This window comes from Tursiops truncatus, unplaced genomic scaffold (assembly GCF_011762595.2).
Source record: "Tursiops truncatus isolate mTurTru1 unplaced genomic scaffold, mTurTru1.mat.Y mat_scaffold_2_arrow_ctg1_1, whole genome shotgun sequence".
NCBI classification, from domain to species: domain Eukaryota; kingdom Metazoa; phylum Chordata; class Mammalia; order Artiodactyla; family Delphinidae; genus Tursiops; species Tursiops truncatus.
This window is the reverse complement of record NW_022983265.1, coordinates 52,065-63,277: the sequence shown is the minus strand read 5'-3', so window position 1 is coordinate 63,277 and position 11,213 is coordinate 52,065.

Below are 11,213 nucleotides of genomic sequence, written 5' to 3'. Positions count from 1 at the left end.
TTTCTAATTTATTTTGCTCTTTTTTTTAGAATTAAATGATCTAATGTATGTCAAAGACATAGAAATATTCTGACACATAGTAAGCACTCAGTAAAACATTGCCGTTGCTACATAACATTATTCTCATGATAGAAACCAGTATATATTATATTGGCATCATGTTTTATATATTGTTTGCTGATGATGCACATTATATTAGGGTTAAGTACTGAGATGATGGACTATTTCTCTTTGATTAAATAAGATCATACTCTGGAAGGAAGGAATCCTGGGGGAAATAATCGAAACATAAGAATACACAAAAAGTCTCCCATATATTCAAACTGTAGCCTACTAAAAGCAAATTAAATGACAATATCAATAGATGCAATTAGAAGTATAGACTTTAAAAACTGGATCTATATTTTATCCAAATATTTTTCAAAAAAAAGCAGTTGTTCTCATTTTATTCTTAAGACAGAGAGGCAGGAGTAGATGTTTCAGAAAAGCCCAAATGAACTTTTTGGCCAACCCAATAGAAATGACAACAACCTCTGCAATCCCGTTTTCTTTCTTTCACCAGGGCAAGCTATTAAAATCTCACTAGTCTCCAGTTTATGTTTAAAATGTGGCTAGTAACACTTAGTTTATCTCAGAGCACTGAGTAAGAATCAAATGAGATAAAAGACATATTTTAAATACACTTGAAAAATGATAAATTAAGGCACACAAAGGCACAGATATAATGAAAAGTGTTAAATATTTTTCAAGGTTTCATAGATAAATACATTTTATAGGCAATAAATAAAGGATATAATTGACTAATTAATCTATACAGAAATTTTGCTGCTTGAAAAAAAAAAGCTTTTCTACTGCCTTCAAGCTGGTTACAAACCCAAATAGCCATACCTCTCTTGCAATTGCTGCTGTATGGCAGCCACACTTTTCTTCAAAAATGGATTTTGTACCTATCCTTTATTAGTAGATCTTTGATTTTATGTCCCTGTGTGGTGACACTTTAAGAAACAAGACAGGATGTGAGTGAGAGGGGCCAATAATGTAACACTGCATTCTGGGAGGTTGATCCACCTGAGAAATACTGAATGTAGAGATAAATGCAGTCAAAACTTTAGTATCGTAAGAATGATGACGATTTTAGATTGTCAAGTAGATCAGCTGGTAGTTATGGAGAGTGCAATTAAGTAAGGGTGGGCAATACTAGTGTCACATTTCAACAGAATCCAATAAATGGACACTAATGGACTTAAGAAAACAAACTTGAAATTTTGAGACCCATCTCTCATCTTGGATATGAGTAAATCAGAAGGTACTAAACCAGACATATTTTGAAGAAAATTTTCAGAAAGCTGTGACAGTTTTGCTTTTATTTTGCTATTGTGCTTCCCTTCCCCTTGTTTATTATCAACTATTTAAAATGCACTTTAATTAAACAAAAAACCAAAAAAATAAGATTGGTTTCAACCTGCTTCACTTTTCATTAACTTTCCCTGGAACAAAATACTGGCAGCCTGGACATTGCTCCTCAACATTTCACTTCCCTGAAAACGAATGGTCCCTTTCAATTCACATAACCTCATCAGCTTTTAAAGTTGGGCTAGTTAAAAATATAAAGTGGTAGAATAATTGTTTCTATTCCCTTTATACAGCTATCTTCTTTGTATATTAGTTCTCTGTTAATTTATCTTTGTCTACTTTAAATTCATTTTATCAACCCATTCATCTACTTGGCACATTAATTTAAAAATTTCAAATTTGTCTACCCTGACATTCAATTCCTTGTCAAGTACACTTTTTTCCCCTTAATCCCCATATCTGACTGGGATCATTTTTCCTTCACTCTACAGAATTGTGTTGTAGTATAGGAATGCTGATGAAACATTACTTTTATTTTTCTTTGTTTTAAAGTATTATAAAATATCTTAATTTTTGAAGTTTACTACTTGTAGAATTTTATATTTATTGCACTGCTTTAATGATATAATTCCACTGTCTTCTGGATTCCACTGATTTTGCTGAGAAGTCAGATGTCAGTTTTACTGGTTTTTCATTTAAAATACTGTCTTTAAAAAACTGTTTTCTTGAATATTTTCCCTGTTTTTCCCAAATATTTTACTATGATGTTTATAGATGTCGTTTTATTTTCATTTATACTACTTGGTGTTCACAATGCTTTATGAATCTGTGTTTTGGTATCTTTCTTCAGTTTTAGAAAATTCATGGTGAATATATCTTCAGATATTACTTCTACTCCATTTTCTTCTCTCCTTTTCCCCTATAAATCAAATTGTATGCAGGCTAAACTTTTTCACCGCTTTGCACTTGTCTATAATGCTCCTTTCTGTGCTGCCTTATTCTTTCCTCTCTGTGTTTCATTTTGAATATTTTCCACTAGATAGCCCTAACTTCAGACTGGATTTGAAATAGGAAGGCCAGAAAACTTGAAGACAGGTTGAAAGTAACTAGTCAAAGTGGAACAGAAAGAGAAAAAAGAGTGAGAAACAAAGAAGAATAGAGCATGGCTGATATGTGTTACATTAGCAAATGAAAAACTTGCATGTTACTAGTATCCAAGAAGGAGAGGAAAGATAGGATAAATCAGAAGAACTTTTTGAAGAAATAAGGAGTTGGGGATTTCCAGATTGATGAAAGATATTATTGTATATGTGCAAGAAATTCAGCAAAACTCCAAGCAAATAATATACAAATAAAACCACACCCAGCATGTTATAAATTAATTATTTAAAACCAAAAAAGGATAAATCTTAAGGGACAAGGCTAAAAATACTCATTACATATAGTAGAACAACAAAACGAGTAACTAATGATGTCAAAATCCCATCACGGAAAACATAAATAAATAAAAAATAAAACATAAATAAATAGAAAATAAATACTAATTTTTAGCTACAATTTTATATTCAGTAAAAATATTGCTTAAATTTTAATGGATTTTAAAGGACATTTCCAGACAAAGCCTGAAAGTATTTGCATCTAGTAAATGCACTATAATAAATGGTTAAACTAAATTCTTCAAGTGGAATGGAAAACTAACAGATAAAAAGCCAGATTTATATATGTGATGAAGACCTAGAAAAAGAATATCTCTAGGGAAATAACAGAACATCACTGTTTTAGTATTTGTATTTTTATATTTAGATTTTTTAAATTGTTAAAAACCTAGTGACTCTTTAGAATAAAATATGTTAGAGGGTTTATAATACAGAAGGAAGTAAAATATAAGATGTCCACAAATATTTGAAGGGAAGTAAATATATTTTACTGTGATATGGTTTGATGTTTTGTAAAATGATTATGAAATATCATATTATTATGTATTAATATCTCTAGCATAGCAAACTCAAAAATATATAGATAATAAGTCAATAAAGGGTACACTCACCACAAATAGGCAGAGGACAAAAACCAAAGAAATAAAAACAAAGACACTAATTTGAAAAGATACATGTACCCCAATGTTCATAGCAGCATTATTTACAATTGCCAAGATATGGGAGCGGCCTAAGTGTCCATCAACAGATGAATGAATAAAGAAGATATGGTATGTATATACACACAATGGAATACTACTGAGCCATAAAAATGATCAGAATTTTGTCATTTGCGGCAACATGGATGGACTTGGAGAGCATTATGCTAAGTAAAACAAGTGAGACAGAGAGACAAATATGGTATGAGATGACTTATATGTGGAATCTAAAAGATACAACAAACAGGTGAATATTAAAAAAATAAGCAGACTCATAGATAAAGAGAATAAACTAGTGGTTACCAGTGGGAGAGGTGAAGGGTAATGTAGGGGTAGGGGAGTGGGAGGTACAAACTATTGGGTGTAAGATAGGATCAAAGAGGTATTGTACAACATGGGGAATATAGCCAATGTTTTGTAATAACTGTAAATGGAAAGTAACTTTTAAAAATTGTATAAAAAATTAAATTTTTTTTAAAAAGAAGGTATTGCCAGGAAAATAAGAGACAAGATTGCTAATGAAGAAGAATAAAATATTTAACCAGGAAACTTCTATAAAATTGTCAAGAAGATGAACAAAAAAAAATCAAAAACAAAAACAAATGGGATAAATTAAAACCAAATACCAAGACATATCCATTATTAATTTTATATGTTTGAATTAAGATTCTTCATGAAAAGGCAAAGATTGTCAGACCAGATGATGAAGTAAGACCACATTATATGTTGCTTATAAGAAACACATTAAAAAAAAAAGACATAGTGGCTGAAACTAAAATGTTGAAAATTACATACTATGAAAACACTAAGCTAAAGTAGGCTGTAGTGGCTATAATAATACCTGACAAGGTAGATTTCAAGTCAAATGTATTACCAGAGTTAAAAAGGGTATTTTATAATTAAAGGAGGATCAATTATTCAAGAAGATCTAACAATCCTAAGTGTTTACCCACTAACAGAGCTATAAGATACTTGAAGAAAAATTGACAAAGCTAAAAATAGTAGACAAATCCATAATAAATGTTAAATATTTCAATAATACTCTTAGTAATTGATAGAGAAAGTGTAAAAAAATGAGTAAAGATACAGATATTTGATCAGTACTATCAACCAACTTAAGTTCTGTGGATCTAATTGTCCTAACTGACATCTAAAGGATACTGAAGCTTAAATATTCCTCTCAAGTGTACATAGTACATTAACTAACGTAATTAATAAGATAGACCATAAAAATAACTCTAAATTAGTATAATTTAAGCACAGTCTATTTTCTGACCCATGTTTATTCCAAGTACTCTTTATTCTTTTGTGTAGATCCCTATTTCCATTTGGTTGTTACTTTCTTTTTGTCTGAAGAACAACATTTAACATTTTTTAGTATGGATCTCCTGGAGATAATTATCTCATATTTCATGTTATAAAAGATTTATTTTGTTTCCATTTTAAATGATATTTAACTAGGTATAGAATTCTACACTGGGGAGCATAGAGAAAAATGGAGCAGTAGTGGAAAAATGGAGCATAGAGAAAAATGGACCCTCAAACCTAAATGCAGGGAGAGAAGAAAAGGAGGGATAGAAAGAGCTTCAGCCTGTAATGCAGCTCTGACAAAGTATTGGCCAGGATGATCAGAGCCTCAGGACAAAGATGTCCCATTAAAGGAATCACATATTAGGCAGGAATATGTATCATAGCTCAAGTACCTGAACCATGTTCAGTCATTGGCTGGGAGTAGTCTGGGAAGAGTGTGGTTTGATAAAATGTTCTGGAAGATCCTTAAGTTATGGCAATTGGAGGCTCTCAAGTAACTTTACTCTTTCCAACACAGATTCTCTCTTGAAGAGAGTTTTGAGTGGAGCACTCCCCTGGCTGCCACAGAGACATCCTTATCCTGATATAGAGCATCTTTGATAAGGCTACAACAAATATCTTCTTTACGATGGAAGATCGAATACTTTCCCCTTGAGCTCAGGGACAAGACTGTCTGCTTTCTATTCAGCATTGTATCAGAAGTGTATATATATATATATATATATATATACACACACACACACACACACACACACATATATATATATTTATGCCATATATATGTATTATATATTAATATAAAGGTATATTACACCTGACTTTTGAAGGATGCAGTATTCTCTCGTATCTTTAAGGATAATAGTAGTATTTCTTCCCCATAAATAAATTGATTCTCTCAAGTTGCTTTGGTTTGTTTTCATATTATTTTCTTTCCTGGTGATCTTGATCAATCATCTTATGTATAAGATAGGGATACTAAAAAGCAAGGTCAACTAACAGATGTGTGGGAATACTTGGTCTCTCTATCCCTACTGTAGACTGATCTTGCTGGCACTTATTGTAGAAAACACTGGTGATAATAATTTTTATTTATTTATTTTTTCATTTGCTTGGACTTCCCATATATTGTAGAGAAGATAATGTCCATCTCCTGCCTTAAGTGTGAACACCTTTGTCCCAGTTGGAATACCAAATAGCAGAAAAAGCCCTTGGGTGTTCCTTAATCCTCATGTGATCGTCTCCCAAGCTTCAACTTTTCCTCCAAGAAAGATAATTTATATTTTACACTCTAGAGTATAATTCTGAGTCTTCTCTTAAGTAGGGAAGTTACAATCTCCTGCCTGCTTGGAATGGGGGGAGGATACTTGGGTATAATTTCTTCTCAATTAGACTTTCAACCAGTCCACCTGCTGTAAAGGTCACCTTCCTTTACCTTTCAGAGTTTACTGCCACCAATTAGTATGGCTTCTGGAAGCTCTATGGGGATAGGTTTACTTCATTCTTAAATTTCCCCACTGCTAAATTAAGGTTCTGTCTTCCCAAGCTTACTGCATGTAAGCAGAAGGCACTGCTATCTCTTTAATCCTTTTAGACACTTAGGCTATATGTATGTATACATGTGTGTGCAGTTTTTCTGTCATCCCATGATCTCATGCTCTTGGGTTTTACTTTGAGGTTTTAAATCCAATAGCTTGAGTTCTCCTGGTGCTTGTGACTGATGACTTTCACTTACTATGAACTTTGTAATTTCTGATTTTGAGCTTGTGAGCTCATCTTAATCTGGCCTCTTTTGATTTTCCCCTTTATAAATCCTACATGGACCAATGTGTCCCTCCAGAGCAATTTTGCATTTGATTTCTAGACTCCCTAGGATTTTCATGACACCAGGATCATTTTTTAATTGCTACTTTCTCAGCTTAGGATATCCCCATATTATGAGCATAGTGTAAATTCATGTTCAAACACATCAAAGTTGCAGGGCTACTCTTTTGATTTCTTGTGAGAATTGTTGCCCCACACAGAGTCATGACAAAGGCAAGCTTAATTTTCTCTGCTGGCAGATTTAGTTAGTTCCCTTACCACTAATACTAAAGGCCTTTGACAGAATCTACTCTATAGGAATTTGGTAGGCCTGAAATCACAGTACTCAAACCATCACTATTTCAATAATTTCACAGAACTGTTGCTGTATCATCTTATTTACTTCTGTCTAGTGCTCAGTGCATTCTTCACTTCTGGCATTCAGAATGCCCCCCCCCCTTTTTTTTTGCAAACTATTGCATAAATTTTTAAATCATTTTATCTATAATCTAGTTTTTCAGAATAAAAATAAATAATTGCAATTCTATTACTTAAGTCCACCACACAATTTAAGTAATGTTATAAAGAAACCATAATTTATATTTCTTAATAGTGATATGTGTTCATCAAGATAAAGAACTTACTAAATAGGACTGGGGTATATTTCCTTTTTCAGTATCCTTTATGAAAATCTCTAAGCTTTTAGTGCTACTATACTTGTTCACATCTCAATCAATCCTTTAGACCTATATTTACATTAGTTATTGGTTTGCTGCACTAGGCAAAGATTTTCTCAGTCCTCAAAAGAAACTCTGTTTTTCTCTATCTTCTCATCTACCAGGTGGAAATATTCTAATGCATCTTAAGTTATATCTTTTTGCTTGACATTTTGCTCCCAGCTTATCCTTTAGCGGATTCTCTGTAATAAACCGAGAAAATTTCTAGCTTTACCTACTTTCATGCACCTCCTTAGGAATTCAGCATTAGAGGTCTGGTTGATTTGTGAGGCTGTCTTTTTCAGTTGATGGTGAGGATGGCTCATAGTGACACTTTGAAGCTACTCAAGAAGCTGAATGTGACATCCATGGCAAGTCTGTGTTCACAGCACGAGAGATCTTGTGCTCAGCTCTGCTCTATTGACCCTTCACTCAATTTGTCCTTTCATGCTATAAGCCATGATTCAGAAAGAGATACTGGCTTTCTCTGTTTTTCAAGTATCTACCACTTGCCAAATAATATACACAAGGCAAGTTTGCCCAGGAAGAAACTTGTATAATTTAATGACTGATTCATAACAGAAGTCACTATATTGTTAAGGGTTTTCTTCCAGGTGTATATTATAAAACACATCAGTTCATCAATTATGGTCAAGAAAGTGTGTGTGTATATATCTCCTTAGGAATTTACATATATATATATATAGCATGTGTGTGCGTGTTGATTTACTCCATGAATTCATATAGTTTCATGGGTTAAATATCATCAATATTCTGACATTTAAGAATTTATATTTCAAGCCTTATTCCCTCTCCACTCATACAATCCAACTGTCTATTCAATATTTACATCCAACTGTCCAATCGGTATGTGATAGAAAGCTCAAATTTTCTACTTTCAAAACTTACTGGCTTTATATCTCATTTTTTGTTCTATACCACTCTTCTTCATTTCAGGTGGTCCCATCCTTTCTGTTGCTCAGGTGAAAAATACTGAAGTTTTCCTTGACTCTTGTTTATCATAGTCCCATATCCAATCAGTCATTAACTCCTGTTTACATTTTGTCAACATATGTCTAAAATCTAAAACTTCTCAATACCCCCACTATCAGCACAAGATATTCAATTGTCTCTCACATGAATTATTGTAATAGCTTCCTAAGTGTTCTTGGTTTTACTTTTTCATGCTTCCCTCCTACTGCATATTATCAATACTTGAACCAGAGTAAATTTTTAATAAGTCAGATTATATTGCTGCTCTGCTAAAAAGTCTATGGCTCCCTATGTCTCTAGTATAAAATAATAGCTAAGAACAATCTTACTATGTTGGCAGCATTATCACAATTTTACAAATGGAGTAACTAAAGCACAAAAGGGTCATTTTCTTGACCCATACTCTCTGGCTAATAATGGTAGTATATGATTTGAGGCCAGAAAGTCTTTTTGCAGAGTCTATGCTTCCAACCATGATAATATGTTATCTCTCAGTAGCAGGTACCTAAGAAGCCCTAAATGTTTGCACCCATTCTCTCCCTACTTCCCACTGATTTCTCTTACTTCATTCTCCTTTTAGTTTCCCATTTGTTCAAACTGAACTTGATATTCCCCAAAGATTCCAGGCATAATTCTGCATCAGGCCCTCCTCCTGCACTGGCTCTTCCCTCCTACTAGAGCTTTCCTGTACCAGAAATTCATTTGGATCACACTCTTATTACATAACTTCACTCAAATGTTGCCTTCTCACTCAGACCTATCTTGCCTTTATTGAAAATTTCAACATCCCCCTCCCCTGGCCTTACACCACTATAGATCCACACAAAACCTATCACCATAGGTTTTGTCCATAAACCTATCACCCTCTAATTAGTTGCACTTAGTTTATTTTGGCGTCATGTAGAAAAAAACACAGAGGAAAATAAAATTACTAATTTAGGAAATAATAAAAGTTAAATTTTATGTCTCTTAATCACTTTTAATTTATGGGTAGCCTTTTCCTTGAGTTTACTGTGAAATATTTACTAAGAATTCTAAATTGTGATAAGTGAAAACACTTGAATTTGTACTGCAAAGCTAAGGATAGAGTGAGGTAGAAATTTCCAATTTTTTAAGGCTGACTTTAGCGACAAAATAAACTAAATATAATGAACATTAACAATTGACATTTTTATTACCATTATCAGGCTCACTGTTATTTCTCCTCCAGTTTTTACCATATATAATTCCTTTCATAAAAGATGAAAGCATTTTGAAAATAGGCTATTAACAAATATTTATTGAGCACTTCCTAAATCTTAATATGTTAAATAAGATCTCAGTCATCACAAATGTTTGAGGTTTTTTATCCCGTATTTTTATAAATAAGTAATTCAATTTACAGAGTTTAAATGTCTCACTGAAGTTTATCCAGTTAGTAAGTGACTTATCCAGAATATAAATTCAATATTTTCTTCCACTAGAGAATGAGCTCATTGCCCACTGACATCCCCAAATTTCTCCCACCCATTCTCATTACTGAGAAATGAAAACCCATGTGTACATATCAGTTAACCTAAGAATATTTATTACTGTGGCTAGTGTCATTTCACAATGTCCATTTTCCTAATGTTTTAAAATATTACCCTAAGTCTAATATAATTATTACCTTTTCTATTGATTTAATTGCTTCCCAGGAAGTCAAATGTGTTTTTATGTACACCGACATAATTTATAAAGAAGAGATCAAATGCAGGGCAGTCTGTGCTGGCAGTCACACACACAATTACAGAAATGTAATTACTTCCTGCTCATTTTTATACACTTCTTATGCTCTGAAATTCTTTTGAGGTTGGCTTTTTCCCCAGGTATATAGTTTATGGTCTCTGATATTCAAGGATGTTCTTTGTCAAACTATATCGTCTCAAGTAAGTTTACTTATGTGGATTGAAGTTTGTAAAGCAGAATGACTTTCAGCTTCCACATCATTTCTTGACTGCTACCATAAATTAGTTTGTGATAGAGTTAAATATTTCTTGAACGGACTAATATCTAGATATTCATTTTTAGCATAAAAGAGACTCTCCATCCTTCCCTTGTATATTCTCTACTGATAGTTTGCATTTGAATTTACTTTATAACATCTGTGTAAATAAGATTTTTTAAATAACATTTGAAGAAAACATAGAGAATTGAGATTTAAGATTAACATGTTTCAACTACTTTTTAAAGTAGTTGAATAAGAAAGAAGCTGTAATATCTTCTTAAAAAATAATACTGAGAAACAGGCTAAAACATGTTGGATAACATTACAGGGAATGATATTCAGAACCAAATCAATATAAGACAGTTGTAAGGCCTCAAAAATATGTTTTTGTTAAGTTTTTTAAAAATTGTGAAAAAAGAAATAGTAAAACTCGAATATTAAATTAGCCATACAACTGCCTAACTTCAACTGACCTGTAATTTCCTTTTTTGTAACATGGAAATAATAATGCCTGCCTGTCCCTCCTCACAAAAATTTTACAACATCAAAGCTGTTGACAAATATGAAAATATAAACTACTATGGAGAAATCAAACCTCCTTAATCCATCTGTGCTGCCCTTTTTGATTTGGCCTACCCCTATATTACCATCCTCACCTCCAAACACACTCTATTCAACAAAGTAGGCTATTGTAATTTTATTATATTATGTACTGTTACCACAACCAGTTGGAAACTTTCACACCTTCTAGCCTGCACTCCTATTTCCCCATTGAAGGTGTTTCTTCATCTGAATTTATCTCTCTTCTTCTCATTTCTGTAGCCTATTCTGTATCAGTCAGTGTACAGACAGGAGAACTAAAACATCTTCTGGATGTTTCAAGCACATAAACATTTAGTCACAAATTACTTTAGATGGCCTAATATTGCAAAAAGGAAAA